Raw genomic sequence first — 18,588 nt, 5'->3', positions numbered from 1 at the left:
CCAAAAGGAATTATCTAGAACACATACATACTACGCTAAGCTTATTCCTCAAACTTAGAAAACAAAGCATTTGAATTTGGCAGCTCTTGAGGTTGGCTGCCGTTGTAATCTATGGTAAGAATAATATTCTAGAGCTAAAACACTAAGGTTGAAGGTCTATGGCTTACAGGTAGGATAGCTGCATAACTCCTATGATTCATAAATGTGTAACTCTTATCCATTCACACCGTACCCTCCAGCAGTCATCAGCATAACCCATCAGCCACACAAAGTTGTGGAAGGACATCACTGTGGTTCCTCTATACAGCTGGTCTCCTCATGTGGGACAGTGATGATCATATCACAGTTTCACAGAGTAGGACAGATCCAGGGAATGATGACAGCAGTGTGCCAAGCCACTTTAGATACACATCAAAGCCAATCTTGAAACTTGGCATAGGTGTGGAATGATGAAAAATGAAGTGCCCGGCATTCAGAATTTCAAAGACTCACTTTAAGGCGAAAGCACTGCGTAGATAAAAGACGATGAGGCAGAATGACAGCTGTGCCAGCCTTTGCTTAGTGGTTACATTGCTGAGGACAGCCTTTAGATGTACAAAGGGTAAAAAGCACTGCCAACTTTGCAATTTTTTTCTTCACCTACATTTGAATGCATAGAAATAACAACTCTGTAACTGGAATAGTTTCCTTTTCCTGTCGTTCCACTCCCTAACACTTAGAAGGCCATATATTGGGCTTAATCCATTGATAGTAATATTACTTGACCCAAATAAAGGTTCTAGGATGTTGGGATCTTAGAAATGGGAATACAGAAAAAAAGATTAAATGGGGTATTCATTCAAAGTTCACTTGCATTTTATTTGGCATATTGTTAGACAGCAGTGCATAGTAGTCAAGAGTACAGGTACCAGATCCAGATACCTGATTTGAATCCTGAGCTTGCCACTTAACAGTTGATTATTTTGAAAAAATATATGCGTCAATTTCCTCATCTGTAAAAGGGAGTAACTATGTCTACCTTAGAAGAGTTCCTACATATAAGGATTATATTGCTGGGTGTAACTTCTCTATTATTATTATTCTTGTTATTATATCTCTTTAGTTGAGACCAGCTAGTTGAGTGAAGGAGACCATAGACTTGAGTAGGGACTTTACCTTCTCCAAGCCCTCGGTCCAGAAAGTAGACTAGGAGCAACATAGACAGAAATAGAGGAAGGAAGAAAGAGTTAGCAAGGTAGGGGAATTCAAGGTTGAAGACAGAAGCATTCTTTGGGACACATTCTAGACTGATCTTTTTAATTTTAAATAAAAGTAAAAAGCTTTGGCATTCTTGTAGTTTTCAGAGAGGGAGGTTTTCTTTTACTATATCCATGCCTTTGTTTGTTCTCTTTTTGAATCATCTTAAGCTTGCTTTTCTTGGCTATGTTGTCATTTCCCATTTATTTCATATATTTGTATGACATAAAAGTTGATATAGGAAATATTTTTACACATTTTTTTCTCCTTTTCCCTTTACACTTAACCCTGACTACCATTGTATTTGCTTACTTTACCAATGTATCACTTCAGGGCTCACCCTCCCTTGTTCATTTCTTCTAAAAAGGGAACAAGAGCAGCATTTCACTTGCTTCATTCCCGCTTTTTCATAATTCCAATAAAATATGTCAATCCAATCCTAAATGTTCAGATTGCTACTTTATTCTGTTTTATCTTTTCATTATTCATGTTATGTGATGGCTTATAACTCTTTATAGTCAATCTCTAATTATTTTGAACTTGTTCTCCACAAGAAAAAAAAGAATTTTGATTACCTTTGTCCATATTCATTTACTTATTTATTTATAAATTATATATACAATTATATTAATTTATATGTACATTTTGAAACATATAAAAATAGATATTGAATGAGACAAAATTGACTAAAAACTTTCTTCCTATGCTCAATGGTTTACAGAAGCTTAAACAGTAATAATGATATGACATTCAACCAAGGCGCACAGCAAAAATAAAGAAAGAAATAATAATGATACTGCTATGGTTTGAATGTTTGTGTCTCCCCAAAATTCAGACATTAAAAACTAATCCCCAATGTGATAGTATTAGGAGGTTTTTGGAAGGTGACTAGGTCATGAGGGTTCTACTCTCATGAATGGGATTAATGCCCTTATAAAAGGGACTCCAGAGAGCTAGCTAGTGCCTTTAGCCACATGAGGACACAGGTAGAAGGTGCCAGCTGTGAGAAACAGGCCCTCACCAGACATCAAATGTGCCAGCACCTTTATCTGAGGCTTCTCAGCTTCCAGAACTGTGAGAAATAAATGTTTGTTTTTTACAAGCCACCCAGTTTATGGTATTTTTGTTATAGCAGCCTGATCGGAATGAGATAAATACAAAGGAAGAAGAACATGAACAAGTACATTTGGCATATTCTTTGAAAATAATAAGCATGTATAATTGTGGAAAACCTGTGCAAGATTTTATACTGTCCATTTGAACTATACCTCTAAGCATTTCTTGCACATTTCTCAATTCACTGTTACTACCCCCGAAATGCTCTGTGCCATCAACACTTGAGCATTACAAATTAGTTTCTTGGAGATCACAACCTGATTTTAATCCTTCTCTCCTTGTTTACTTATTTCTCTGCCATATATATGCCAAATTATATGCCAACATAGTTTTATGGGGTAAAATCCAGAAGACAATAATATAAATGAAAATAAAATATTTAACATTATTCTAAAAAGCAATGACAAAATTCCAGGGAAATGTGTCTGCTCTACCTGGAAGTATAATTTATTTGTGGTCTTATGAGAGGTATTTGGAAGAAGTATCAATAGAGGCTTTGTTGCTAAAGATTTTTTCAGCACGGTTTGCTGGTATAAAAAGTGATAAAACGTTTTTATACCAGTATACCCTTAATATGCTTGGCAAATTTGTTTTATAGCCTTTAAAAACTTTATATTCCCAATTAATGGCTGCATTTAATATGGATATTAATGCTTCACTCATGTCTTTTGTTTTTTTATATTAGAAAGCCACACTAAGAACATTAGAATTTTCCTTCTTGTAGATGAAAAAACTTCATTTCTTTTAGTTTTTTATACTAAAAATAAGGTATAACTTGGTAATTTTGAAATAGTATCTAGCTTTTTTATTTCCTGTTTTGTGTTTGTTTTCCTTGTTTTCCAATGGGCAAACTCATTGCCACATAAAGGTTAAACCAGCTCTGCTTAGTAAGTGTTTTCTATTACAACAGTACATATAAACCTTGGATTAACCATCAAACTCTCTTGGAATGGAAATAAAAATAATATTATTATTGGATGTCTATGTCATCTATGTCTATGTAACCTAAACCATATAATTGAGCACTTAATTGTGCTAGGGTTTAGTTGCAACATCTTTTTCTTTAATTGGATTGAAATTTCTTGGAAGGGTAGACCATGTTTTGTACCATCTTTATAGTCCCTACATCATAGGCCTAGACCCTCTCAATGAGGAAGAATTATTTTTGTTTTTCCAAACCATAGAATCCTCAATTAGGTGAGGAAGTTGGGACTGACTGTTGCTATGAGACAGGCAGAGGATCTGGAGACTCTCAGATAGCAAGATGGCCAGATGTCCCCTCTCATTCTTTCCACCATGGGAAACGTCCCACAAGCTGTGGGAAGGAGGCCGGCTGCAGCTCCATTTTCCTGTGGATGGTAGGACTTGACTTCAATTCCTGAGCCTTGGCTGGCTGGGATCCCTCTGAAACAGGTGAGTGCTAAATGGATAGTTATAAATTAATTAATATAAAAGTTAAAAGTTTTGGTGAGGTTTGCTGGGAGAGGCAGTTTTACACAAAAATTGGATCCAGTGTGTATCAGGGATTTATGGAAACTCTGGTCTGTTTCACATGGATGGCATCTTGCCTCATGTTTATTATCATTTTTTCCCAACTTGTTTTTAGGATCATTATCTTACCTCAGTGTCACACTTCCAATTCTCTACTATTATATGTTTCTCGATTCTTTAATTCAGTCTTTAGGCAGGTGAAATAAGCATCTCAAGCAGGGTTCTGAAGCTCAGACAGATGACTAGTTACAGTGCATACACATGCCCTTAACACAAAGAATCATTGTTTAATAAAGCAGAAAAATCTCAGCAATGTAGATAAAACAAAGTAGGTTTTTGTGCAAGTCTAATTGATTCATTTTCTCTTTGATATGGTTTTCATACCTCAAAATAGGGTTTTAGGACTAGTTGAGTCAGGCAGTTATATTTTAATTGTTTTATTTCTTTTTTCTTGGTTCTAAACTTCTTTCAACAACGTTCATAAAATTTTTTGTAAGCCATAGCCAAAAAGGCATTGCTATTAAGATAGTCTTTTAACTTGAACCTTCAGAGAGCTTAAACAACCCCTTTACTTTAGCCTTGAAATACTGTAATTTGTTGTTTCTTGAATAAATTGCCTTTTTCCACTCCAGATGAGATTTAGTAGGCCTTAGCAATGGCCTAAGGTGAATAAATAGTTTTCTCTTGCACAAGATCTAGCCTATTTCTGGAAAGACAAAACATGGCACATAAAATGTGCTAGCAATAAAATCAGGTAAGCAGAAAGTATTCCAAAGTCCTATTCCCAACTCCATCTCTGAACGATAAAGGCTTGATGAAAGTCATCAGTTTATTTCATTGCTCTGCCTCCATTTCTTTTCTTTTCTTTTTTTTTTTTTTTTGAGACAGAGTCTCACTCCGTTGCCCAGGCTTGAGTGCTATGGTGTCAGCCTAGCTCATAGCAAACTCAAACTCTTGGGCTCAAGCGATCCTCCTGCCTCAGCCTCACAAGTAGCTGGGACTACAGGCATATGCCACCTTGCCCGGCTAAGTTTTTCTATATATATTTTTAGTTGTCCATATAATTTCTTTCTATTTTTAGTAGAGACGGGGTCTTGCTCTTGCTTAGGTCCATTTCTTTATTTTGGCTAAAATGTGTTACTTGTGGGGGAGAAACATGCATGTTAAGTTATTATAATAGGTTCCATGATATAGTGGCTATACTTCAGGGACTGTCATATCTGCCATTGTTAAATTGATTCTGTGTAGTCATGAACAGTACTCTATTTCAAATCTATTATATTTGCCTTTGGACTTATTAATTACCAAGACTAAGAATCCTGAACCTAATACTGAAGGAGAAGGAGAAATAATCCAGAGGGGAAACCTAATTAACACTATAGGAAAACCATGAAGAGATGGTCTACAATGTGTTATACAAAGCCTGAGTCCTCCAAAGCTTTAAATCTCACCCGAGGAAGAACACTGCCCATAGACAAAGTGTCTGGGATCAAAAAGAACACATCCTTTATTGTTTAGGGGAGCGGTCCTCAAAGTATGTTTCCATATCAGAAACCTCGGCCTTAAGTGAGTTTTTAACAAAACTCAAATTCTATGGCCCCTCCCCAGATATACTTAGTCACAAAGTGACTCAGAAAACAGTGTGCTTTATTTTAACAAGCCCTTCAAGACATGATGTTACCTAAGGGTGATATCCACTGGCTTAGTGTAAGGCTGGCTAGATATACTTGAACAGGCACCAAATAAGCCACTAACTGGAGGTCCAATATGGTGTTGCTCTATCACCAGGACTGTAGACATCCTAGTCAGCCCTGGTTTTTTGGTTTACATTTTTAAAATTAATAAGCTTTGTTTCTGAGAAAATTTTAGGTTCACAGCAAAATTCAGTGAAAAGTACAGACAGCTTCCATATACCCTGTCCCCCAACCCTGCACAATCACCCTATCAACATCCTGCACCAAAGTGTTACATTTGTTAGAATAAATGAGCCTACATTGACACTTTGTCACCTACAGTCCATTGTTTACATTAGGGTTCACTCTTGGTGTTATACATTCTATTGATTTTGACAAATGTATAATGAAATGTATCCATCATTGTATTAAATAGTACCATACAGAATAATTTCACTGCCCTAAAAATCCTCTGTGCTCTGCCTATTCAACTCTCCATCCCATCTAACTCCTAGCAACCACTGATCTTTTTACTGTCTCTATTTTTGCCTTTTCAGTATACCATATAGTTGGAATGATAAAAGTACATAGCCTTTTTAGATTTACTTCTTTCACTGAGTAATGCACATTTAAATTCCTTCTATGTCTTTTCATGGCTTGATACCTCATTTCTTTTTTAGTGCTGAATAGTATTTCATTGTCTGGGTGTACCACAGTTTATTTATCCACTCACCTACTAAGGACACCTTGGTTGCTTCCAAGTTTTGGCAATTATAATTAAAGCTACTCTAAATATCCTTTTGTGCCTTTTTGTGTGAACAAAGTTTTCCATTCATTTGGGTAGATAGAAAGGAGGGAGATTGCTGTACTGTGTGTTAAGAGTATGTTACTTTTGTAAGAAACTGCCAAACTGTCTTCCAATGGGGTTATAACATTTTTCATTTCCACCAACAATGAATGAGAATTCTTGTTGTTCCACATCCTCGTCAGCTTTTGGTGTTGTCACTGTTCTGGATTTGTGCCATTCTAATAGGTGTGTAGTGGTATCTTGTTTTAATTTGCAGTTTCCAAATGACATATGATGTGGAACATCTTTTCATATGCTGATTTGGCATCTGCATATCTTCTTTGGTGAGGTGTCTATTCAGATACCTAATCTATTTTTAATAGGGTCGTTGTATTTATATTGTTGAGTTTTGAAAGTTCTTTATTTTGAGTAACAGTCCTTTATCTGATATGTCCTTTGCAAAACATTCTCCACATCAGTAACTTGTTTTCTCATTGTCTTGAAATTGTCTTTTACAGAGAAGTTTTTAATTTTAATAAATTCTAATTTATCAGTTATAGTGCCTCTAGAGTTACATCTAAAAAATCTTTATCATACCCAAGGTCATCTAGGTTTTCTCCAATGGGGTTGTACCATTTTGCATTCCCACCAACAATGCAAGTTTTATAGTTTTACATTTTACATTTAGGTTTATGATGCATTTTTGAATTAATTATAATAATTTATATTCTTTTAAATTTGTTACTGTGTTTTTTGTGGCCCAGCATGTGGTCTATGTTGGTCAATGTTCCATGTGTGCCTGAGAAGATCATGTAAGCTGTTGTTGTTGGATAAAATAGTCCAGGTGATTGATGGATTATTAAGTTCACCTACATCCTTACTGATTTTCTTACCTGCTGGATCTGTCTATTTCTGATAGAGGGGTGTTAAAATATTCAACTATAATAGTGGATTCATCTATGTGCCCTTGTAGTTCTATCAGTTTTTGCCTCACATATTTTATCATTCTGTTGTTAGATGCACACATATTAAGGATTGCTTTTTTTTTTTGAGAATTGATCTTTCTATCATTATGTAATGTCCTTTATTCCTGATAACTTCTTGTTCTTAATTGGCTCTGTCTGAAATTAATATACATATCTTTTTTTTGATTACTGTTAGCATGGTATATTTTAATTCATTCCTTTACTATTAATCTATATGTGTCTTTATATTCCAAGTGAATTTCTTATAGCTAACATATAGTTGGGTCTTGTTTGATCCACTCTGACAATCCCTATCTTTTCTTAGTATATTTGAAGCATACATTTAAGACAATATTGATATAATGTATTAAAATCCACCATATTTGTTACTGTTTTCTATTTGTTTCCTTTGTTCTTGGTTCTTCTTTTGCCTCTCACAGTTTTTATAATTTTTGTGTTTTTATCTGAGCATTTTATATGAAGCCATTTTCTCTCTTTTCTTCACATACTGAATTCCCTCAGTTTTTGTTTGTCTGAAAAAGTCTTTATTTCTCCACAGAACACTTTAAATATTTCACTCTACTTTCTTCTTGCTTGCATGGTTTCTGAGAAGTCAGATGTAATTCCTATTCTTGCTCTTCCATACCTAAGGTATGTTTTTTCCCCTCTGGCTTCTGTCAAGAATTTTTTATCTTTGATTTTCTCTAGTTTGGATATAATACTGTGTAGTTTTCTTTGGCATTTATCCTGCTGATTGTTCTCTGAGCTTCCTGGATTTGTGGTTCAGTACCTGACATTAATTTGGTGAAATTCTCAATCATTATTGCTTGAAATATAGCTTCTATTCCTTTCTCTCTTTTTTCATCTGGTTTCTCATTACATCTCTGTTATGTCTTTTATAGTTGTCTCATAGTTCTTGGATATTCTCTTCAATTTTTTTCAATATTTTTTCTCTTTGATTTCAAGTTTCTATTGACATATCTTCAAGGTCAGAGATTCTTTCTTCAGCTTTGTCCATACTGATGAGTCTATCAATGACATTCTTCATTTCTGCTGCAGTGTTTTTGATCTCTAGTACTTCCTGTTGGCTCTTTCTTAGAATATCAATCAGCTTATATTATCCATCTGTTCTTGTGTGTTGTCTACTTTACACATTAAAGCCTTTAACATATTAATTATAGTCTTAAAAACGTTTCTGGTCTGATAATTTCAGTATTTCTGCAATTTCTGACTGTTATTCTGATGATCATTCAGTCTCTTCAAACTTTGTTTTCTTTTACTATGTCTTGTACTTTTTTGTTAAAATGTAGACATGATGTGCTAGGTAAAGGAACTGCAGTAAATAGGCCTTTAATAATGTAGTGGGAAGATGGAGGGAAAGGGAAGAGTTCTACAGTCCTATGATTAGGTCTCAGTCTTTTGGTGAGCCTGTGCCCTGGGCTGTGAACTTCATTAGTGCTTCTCAGTCTTCTTTTCCCCTCTCCTTAGGTGAGACAGAAGGGCTGGCTTCCCCCAGTTAGGCACTAATAAAACCCCAATAGTTTAGGTTGTATTAAATTAGTTTCTCTTGAAGGGAGAACTTTAAAAGAACATAACGCTCTAGTGTGCTTCAAAATGACTCCTTTTGCTCTGCTCCTGCCAGAAGCACAAGGGGATTTTTCTCTGATATTCACTGTACCCGATAGAGTTCCTAGAAGTAATACTCACAAAAGTTTGGGTACCCCTGCTTGATTAGGTCCTCTTGGGGTTTTTGGCTTTCAGAATGATCCACCCTGAACCTTCAGCAATTCATCAATTGTAGCTCTCCTTTTCCTTCACTGATATTGGTTTACATGAAGGTTTCTATCCAATATGTGGTAATTCTACGCATTTGTCTGTCTGTTTCTCCAATTTTGGGGGGTAGTTTTCCTTGTGACCTCACTTTTCTGACAGACCTAAGAAGAGTTGTTGATTTTTTAGTTTGTTCAGCTTTTTACCCATTACAATGGACTCGTGACTTCTAGGCTCCTTACATGCCAGGATGTAGCCCTGTTTTTAAGACTCTTTACCCATAACTTGGATAAGCCTCTTGCCTACTGACAAGTTTCCCTTGCTGTGGCACCTTTCCCTTTCATCATTCTCTGGTAAACATGGCCATTATCCTCCTATAATTACCTATCAGTTAACCATATTTTCAATAACACTGCATTACAAACAGCCATGAAATTTCACTGACATATGTCAATAACCATTTATTTAGATCATACATCTAAGGGGTCTGGAGTCAGTTAATCTGGGTGTGGTTTGTATTAGCCTGGTTTATCTCAGCTGGGTTTATTCATGCATCTAGTGGTTAAGTGGAGGGCATTTGATCTAGGCCACACTCAGCTGGGGCAGGTAGGCTCTGTTTCACGTCTCTCAGCCTCATCCTGGAACCGGCAAGCTAGTTATAAATATCTCATGGTGGTAGGGGTGGCTCAAGAGACCAAGCTTAATAGCATGGGTGTATTTTAAGCCTTTGGTCACTCACACCCCTAACATTCCATTGGCCAAAGAAATTATATACCTGAGCTTAAAGTTAAGGGGTAGAGAAATATACTCTTTCTCTTTGTTGGAAGAAACTGCAAAGTAACATGTTAAAGGGCAGTGACATATAAGAAGGTGTAAAGATTTGAAGCCATTAATAGAATCTACTATACATATCTTCATCTAAACCTAGTCTATGTCCTAGACCCTGGAACACTGCAATGACTCAAGCCTCATCAAAATATCTGCAGCTATTGAGTAGGTACATATTAAATGTTGAATTGGCTTTCTCTCAATTTTATTCATTGTAAAGTACCTATTCTTTAGATGAAAGGCTCAAAGGCTTATTATCTTTTAAGATGGTTTTGTAAGATTCTTGTGGTAAAAAGAAATGAATAAAAAGTCTATCCAAAAAACCATTTATTCTCAGAATTGATTCTGATAAGGCCATGGAAAAGAGAGAGAAATCTCATCTTAGAAAACCTAAACAATTTTGCATGGTGACAAGAAAGAATTTGTTTTATTTAAATAAGGAAAAGAAAGAAAAAAATTTGTTTTTGGGGGGCTCACAGTAAAAGTGTGAATATTATATCTATAAAATAAGAACCCCAGTCTGTTCTTAGCAAAACACACTGTTTTATACTAATTAAATAATCATTCGACCCAAAGTTTTAAAGAAGAAAGCAAACAATATGTCTACTTATGAATCTCAAGAATAGTTTCTTAAGATTAGGGTATGTAACTTGATTTCTTTGCACCTCTGTGTCCTCAACTGTGCAGTGAGAGGGTAGGAGAGTTGGGGCTAAAATGCCTTCCTGTGCTAACATATCTGTATTCTATGCTATTGAATGAATACTATTTATTCCATTAAGAATCAGCTATTAATGGTAAAGAATAGCATTTACTGAAGAGGTCTTTTTTTTTTTTCCCCAAAGACTAATTATCTAGGGATGGCTTTTGGCAAAACAGTGAAGTGGACTATAAATCTTACAACTTAAAAAGATCAGTGAAATCAGTGAAATGCCAGTAATCATTCAGACATTGCTGACATACATCAGTTGAATTTATTCATCCAAGTCTTCTTGAGTGCCTACAGGTACTAAGCACTGTGACAGGTGCAGGAAATACAATGGTGAACTAAACAGATATGCTCCCTCACTCACACATTAATGGTAAAGGGGAAATTCGTTTAACTACTTTGGAAAACTGACATATCTACTGAAACTGACCATATGCATATTCCACAAGCCAATAATTTCTCTGCTGGGTATACACACCACAGATATGTGTATGTATGTTCACCAAAAGACATACTTTTCATGAACATATTTATAGCATTATTTGAAATAATTCTAACTAGAAACCCAAATGCACATCAGCAACAGAATGGATAATAAATGTGATATATTCATATACAGTTATATAACATAGCAATAAGAATGAATGATCTACAATTACACCAACAATATTAATCTCATAAATGTTATATTGAGCAAAAGAAGCCAGACACAAAATAGTACATACTGTATAATGTCATTTATATTAAGTCTAAGAACAGGCAAAAGTATTCTTAGCTGTTAGAAATCAGAAAGTGCTTATTTTTGGAGTATAGTAACTTAGAAGATAGCACCAGAAGTCTTCTGGGGTGATATTAGTTTTTTATTTCTTAATTTGGACTCTGACTATGCAGATGTGTTCAATTTGTAAAAATTCATTGTGTCTGCACTCATGATATGTGTACTTCCTTGTGTGAATATTATAATTCAATAAAAAAGTATCTCCCTACTTATGAAAAATGACCATGTGTATTTTGCCACTTATAGCAGGAGAGAAATAAGCAAATAAGAATATAAATTAATGGCAATAAGTACAATGAAGGAAATAAAGAGAGTATAGCAAATATTAACCAAGTGTCTACAGTGGGGAAAATACACTGGAAAAAATGATTTCTTGTTAGGTAATCATAGCTAATATATGAAGAACCTTTGGTGTTTCAAAATTGCTATTTGCCTTCTGTTACTAAGGGTACTTGTCCAAAAGGAAGTGCCTATCTCTAGTGGAGGAAGTGTGGACTGGTCAATTGATCATCATGATTTTTCAGTAATCTACAATTATGCAGTGTTCCTTGCATACTCTTGCTTTAAGAAAGTGTATTTCTGTTGTGCCAGCCAACTCGGCTAGCATCTGTTCTCTTTTTTATCTCGCCTGTCCCAAAGGAGGTACTAACTGCTGGCATTTGAGGACACATAATAAAGATGGGTGACATTAAGAACATCTGGAAAGCTGGTACTGTGTCTTCATTAGATCTATTTATTAATTAATTTTTGAGAGATGAGATACAAATATTGCATGAATCTTTTTTTCAAACATCCAAAGAATTTTTTATAGCTATTTTCTTAGGCCCCGGGGAAATTTTATGCATATATTTAATAATGACACTAGAATTTGTCACTTTAAAAAAAGATTCCCACTGCATTGTTGTAGTAAGTGAATATTTATAGATTGAACTATTACGTTCTACTGGAGCCCAAGTTAGTCAACCATCCAAAAGGAGGTTGAACTCCACCAATCTGCCTGTGAAATGTCCCTGAGGTCCTAGGATTTGTAATAAATCAATAACTAAGCCTTCATCATCACTTTTTCCTGTAATTAATTTATGAACAAAAAAAATCATTTTGTATAATTATAAACAATTTTTAAAAGCACAAAATGTGTTTAAAACATGCTGTTAATGTGCAACAGACTAAGTAACCTCTGAGAAATATAATCCTGATTGATTAGAAAGTTTCATCTCTACTTACTCTGTGTTCCTAAATTTCTTGGCTTGCTCACCAGACCCCTGCATGTTGCTAGCTGTCAGGTTACATCATCTGCATGAAAATCAACTGATCTTGACAGGTTGAACTCTCCAGTCTGGCAAGGAGACAGCAATTTGAAGTCCCTTGTGAAAAGAGCTATTTTATATCAACTCTTGACTATCTAGGATCTAATTTTCTAGTTCTCTTTATCCAGGACTTGGCCTCTCCTCATTACTTATTGTTTGCCTTTTGGCCACTTCACTTTTCATTAATTGAACCCCAGGAGGTAGGCAGGGTGGGAAAAGAGAAAGGAACCTATTCCGTTGATTGAGCAACTGGATACAACCCTGGCCTCTCTGGTATTCTTACTCTATAAGCCTGTCGAGATAATATTAATCCATTGCTTCAGAAAAGTGCTATTTAGGATAATGAGAAAAAAATGCATCTAAAATATGAGTCTTAGGGAAAGCAAATTTAAATAGCACAGAAAACGCGATTATTTTTCTAATCTTCAAATTCATGATTCAATTTCTGAAAGTGAATATAACAGTACGTTGAATAGTTAAATTTTAAAACTAATTCTACAACCTCTCTGGTTTGGGTGTAAAATACTTCCTTGGGTTACATATTTGGAAAAACAATGTAATTAGTTCAAAGAAAGGTATATCCTTGAGAATAAATATATTTATGTTCAAACACACTATAATTGTTTTTTCTTTTCCTCAAACATAAAATGATAGTCTTCAGAAAAACAGAAGCTTAGATAAGACTGGGTTTTAATCAAGATTATTTATATACATTTAAAACAAATATGCATACCCATAAACACAGGAGAGAAACTGCAATGTAATCTGAAGGAAGGAGCTTAAAACACTAGAAAAGAATTCAACACAAACTTTAGTGTTTTCATTCTATTAAGAAGGAAATTGGGGAAAACTTTTACAGAATAAAATAAAATTAATGGTCGGGTAAATCTCGCAAGTTTTTGAAAGAGTACACATATCCTTAATTTTTATGAGTTATTTCCTTCACCTAGTAAGTATTTATTGAGTGCTTGAAATATAATAGGCACTTTTCTCTCACTGGAAATGTAGAGATACAAAGTTCCTGTCCACAGAGCTTTTATTATGGGACAAAATGACTAAGAAGAACCATAATGGGACAAACTCGAAAGATCGACAATAAAGAATAAAGCACAAAAATTGCTTTGCTGATTAACTGCCAAACTTCTAACACTTCCGTGGGTGGCAGGTTGATTGCCTAGGCAGGTATAAATCAAGCATCCTCTCCAGTTCATGCTTTGTCTTTTCACTGTTAAAAAATGCTTGGGGGCACACAAGTTGGCACTGGTTGGAATCTCTCAAACACCACCATGTTTTTGCTGAAAAGGAAAGGTAGCCTTGAAAACAGAAGATCACCACTACTCAATAAGCTTTTTTTTTTTAAAAATAAAATAAAAAACCAACTCATTATATATAAAGCATTGTATTAGACACTGAAGAGAATACAATAAAAGCATAAGGTAGTAAGGGACATTCCCTTCTAATCAAATGCAATTTAGCAGGAGAAGATGATGTAACCACAAGAAATAACCAATGCTAGCATAGAGTTTTCTTTACAGTTCAAGATAGATTTTATATATATTTTATTCTCAAAATAACCCTGTGAGGTAGGATAGAAAAATGATTTTATAATGCCCAATATAAAGAAGAAACTGAGCTTGGCACAAATGAATGACTTTTTCAAAAATCAGAGCATCAGAGATGGAGCAAGGTGACTTGGTTCTTTCTACTTATGATCATCTATGTTTTTCACCACATCTTGCTCTTTCCCATAAGAATGTTAATGATATATAGACTGACCTTCATTCATTTATTTATTCGTACATTTATTGAACATCTTCTATTTGCTAGCTACTGAGGAAAGTACTGGGATACAACAATGAGTTACTGTCTGCTGTCAAGACGTCCACACATATTTGAATAGCACTTTATCTCTTATAAAACCCTTCTCACAAAAATGATATAACCACTATGTCCTATGTAATGTACCATTATTAGTTATATTTTGCAGATGAGAAAACAGAGGCTTCGAGGAATTTAATAACTCACCTAAGATCATAAAGACAGTAGGGGCTCAGGAAGAGTCAGTCATTGCTTAAGTGCTAAAATGGGTACAAAACTATAGGATATTAGCTTTAAACCTTTTCTGACATGCATTTCTACCTGTAAAAACAGTTGAGCATACACTAGTAATATAGTTTTTTAAAGTTTAAATGGTATTCAGGCCGGGCGCGGTGGCTCACGCCTGTAATCCTAGCACTCTGGGAGGCCGAGGCGGGCGGATCGTTTGAGCTCAGGAGTTCGAGACCAGCCTGAGCAAGAGCGAGACCCCGTCTCTACTAAAAATAGAAAGAAATTATCTGGCCAACTAAAAATATATATACATAAAAAAAATTAGCCGGGCATGGTGGCGCATGTCTGTAGTCCCAGCTACTCGGGAGGCTGAGGCAGTAGGATCGCTTAAGCCCAGGAGTGTGAGGTTGCTGTGAGCTAGGCTGACGCCACAGCACTCACTCTAGCCCGGGCAATAAAGTGAGACTCTGTCTCAAAAAAAAAAAAAAAAAAAAAATGGTATTCATATGCTACTGTACTAATGTTAAATATACTACAATACTCATAAAAATTAAAATTTAAAAAGGATGCAATAAAAAACAAATACAATTAGAAGCTTTACTACTTACTTTGGGTAACCTAATGGATTATCATGCATATTATTGAGAGTACATTTACGTTTTTTGGAGAGCACTGTTGTAACAGGCAAAAAATTCTAAACAAGTATTAAAAGAGGGGCAGTCAACGTGAGTAGGTGGTACAGTGGAGGTGGTACTTGCATTGAGTTCTGGGTGTCTGTTAGCTATGCGTGAATAATCCACAATCTAGAAAAATCTGACCTTTTCACTCCAAGCATGAATATCTCTGTTAAACACTAGTGAGATGCAAGTTTTTCTTACTCCTACCAGTTTGTTTCTGGGTTACACTTTTCAGCTTGAATTGAATCAATCAAAAAACCTGAATACCAATGATTATAAGCAAGAAAATTTTGAACAAATGAATGTCTGCTCCACAAGCACAAAAAGGAGAAACAGATTTTATTTCATTCATGTGAAAATCACATAAAAATCAATTAAAAGGGGGAAGCCTTTGAAACTAAGAAACATTTTATTTCAATTCTCCCTTAGTTATTAATATAATTTGTGCTGTTGAAATAACTGCAGCACTCTATGAAAACGTTTAGTTCCCATTCATTAAGAAGAGATCACTCTTCCCTCCACAACAAACTCTTTGGTTGAGGTCCATTTTAATTACTCATTTATAATGTGTACAAACTCCTTCACAAAACAAATTTACCACTTCAAATTTATGGTAATATCGAAATTCAATTTTTTTGGATGTTAGCTCAATGAATAGTTTTTACCAGGAAAAAAAAGAGCAAATTTTAATTTACCCTTTCTTTGAAGGATCTAAAACACGTACATTCCCAACCCCAGTCTTCTAAAATTAGTTAACAAGAAGCAACAGAATAATAAACAAAAATTTCCATCTGTACCATTGTATTACCCAACTTCAGGAGGCAAAATTTACAGTGTATTTTCTGGGCATGATGACTCCTGGAATTTTACAACCACGGTGGCCTTGACCCCTGAGTATTAAGTCAGGACAAATTATTGGGGAAATGAAAATATGGTTTTCATAAGGGGTAATGATATTTCTGTGCTATTCTATGGCACTTTGAAAAACCAGCTGAACAGATTTAAGACTTTAAAGAGCTTTTTCAAAGTTCATTAACAAATTTGATTAAAAATTGAGCCACTATGCAACTTGGAGGAATATTTTGTCATGAATAGAAAGCTCAACTTCAATTTGTTTATTTATATTATATTTCTATTCAAGAAATTGTGGTGGCTTATGTCAGAGAAGTTTTGAGATAATTTTTGAAATAAATATTTTGAGATAATATAAAAGGTTTAAGTGAGGTAATAAAATGAAGAAATAGGTTTTCAGAAAAAATTATTTTATACTATAGGATGATGATGTAAGAGTCATCATTCAAGATAAAAAGAAATCTTAATTTCTAAGGAATATTATAGTTTTCAATGCCTTCTTCACTTATCCCATCTCATTTCACCCAGGACATAATTGTTCACTGTTCATTGGAGAATAAAATTTATTGTAATATTTTGCTAATGAGACTATAAAGAGATGAATCTCACTATGAAAAGTACCGAAAGCAAATTGGAAACACTGTTTTACCCTTTGGAGCAAAGTATAGGTTAGAAAGGCCCAGGATCACAGCCCATGACTTCCTTTGCCAAGTCACTAATTTCAGGTCCCACATCTGTAAAAAGGAGGCAACCTTTGTATCACAAAGCAGTTGTGAACTGAAAGAATTACCGATATTAGAATATAACACTGTCTGACATGCAATACATAAAATTAACTATAATTATTCAACAAGTCTATACATCACCACCAGAGTAAAAACAGACCTGATTCAGTATTTCAACCCATCATACCACACTGCCCTCTGTTCACCCTGATCAATTACAATTTGTTAAACCAGACCAGGTTTTCCACCTTGGTATATCATGTAGCATGTTGCCTATCCATGGAGGTGTTCATTGGAATAAGCACTTCCAAGCTCCTGCCTCAGATTCTGATTTAGCATGTGCACCTGTGAAAACCCCACAGGTGATTCTGATGTGCTGTCTGGATGAGAACAACTAAGTTAGGTTATGTGCGAAAAAGAGCCTCGGCATGATTTTTACCTCCAAAATCTCTAGCTTATTCCGGTAAAGCTACTTTTGCCTTAGTTGCTGTGACTACTAGGTGAGCTTTTCATTGCTTTCACCTGCAGTGGAATCAGAAGCTGGAATACAGCAGGCAAAAGTCAAAGTGACTCCCTCCCCCACTCCATCTGATTTTCCCCATCTGTTAGTGGTTTCTTCCATGGCCTGACATATTTACTTATACTCTTCAGAGGATTTGTAACTGAGGCGAAGGCTCCTGTAAGATAGGACTCTTAATCCAGTTCCAGCTCTAAGATATGAAGAAGCAATTCACAGCTCAAATGTGGCACTCATGATTTCAGATGAGAGGTCTAACTCAGATAAACAAGTTTGTTGATGTGGGACTCCATGTCCATATGAAAGGGTTAGGCAAAATACGTTGTTTTTCTCCCTATTGTTGCCACTACTGGGTTGTTCATCAAAAACTGATAACCAGGTAGAAAGTTTGCATCTCTAGCAGATATTGGGCTCCATGGCATCCTTTCCAGCACAGTGTAGGTTTAATGTTTAGAAATTCCTGGTTGGCTCAGTATATAATTGTTGGTGGAAAAAAGAGTTCATATCATTTTGTAGACATTTCTCTTTTTTAGAATAAGTGGCCACAACAAATTGTACTACTCAGAGCTTACAGTTTTCAGTTTCAGGGTAATAAAGGCCACCTTCTAAATTGTTTGTAGACTTTCAAATGAATTAATTGTGTATGTCGTCTCTGTTATTGCAAATATTCCCTCATATTTCTAGTTTTGTTGAATTTTAAGTTAAGACCATTATGTGAAATAGTTTTAACTCTGATTAAGTTAAATTTAACATGATTGAAATTTAAAAATGAAAAAAATTACAAATATGAAGAAACTCTCACTGCTACCATTTTTCCATCAAATAAGTTTCTAGTCCACACAGTGTGGTTCTGAGGAGGGTTTCACTTACAAGTGAGACCAAAAGTTTGTCAAATCTTGGAAATCAGTTCTTGGCATATCACTGGGGATATTCTACAGTAGGGTCTTTGGTAACAGAAACAACTTCTTAAGCATATACTCTTTTTGCTGATATTTCAATCCCAGTTTTGGCATTTCTGATGGCCAAGAAGGGGGCTTGGAACAGTTACTGACTGCTTAAAGTGAATAATCCATAGAAACAAATGATTCCAAAGAGTATACAGGGCCATACA

At 35.1% G+C, this 18,588-nt stretch overlaps 1 protein-coding gene across 7 annotated transcripts in view; it reads right to left on the bottom strand.

The window, feature by feature from the left end:
- The window catches only part of LRRC72 (leucine rich repeat containing 72), a 150,364-nt gene that overhangs the window by 114,139 nt on the left and 17,637 nt on the right, over nt 1-18,588 (bottom strand). The gene's annotated exons all lie outside the window — the stretch shown is intronic.

The sequence above is a fragment of the Lemur catta genome, chromosome 11, assembly GCF_020740605.2.
Source record: "Lemur catta isolate mLemCat1 chromosome 11, mLemCat1.pri, whole genome shotgun sequence".
NCBI classification, from domain to species: domain Eukaryota; kingdom Metazoa; phylum Chordata; class Mammalia; order Primates; family Lemuridae; genus Lemur; species Lemur catta.
Note: the sequence above shows the minus strand (reverse complement) of the source record. Positions and strands in the feature narration are given on the sequence as shown.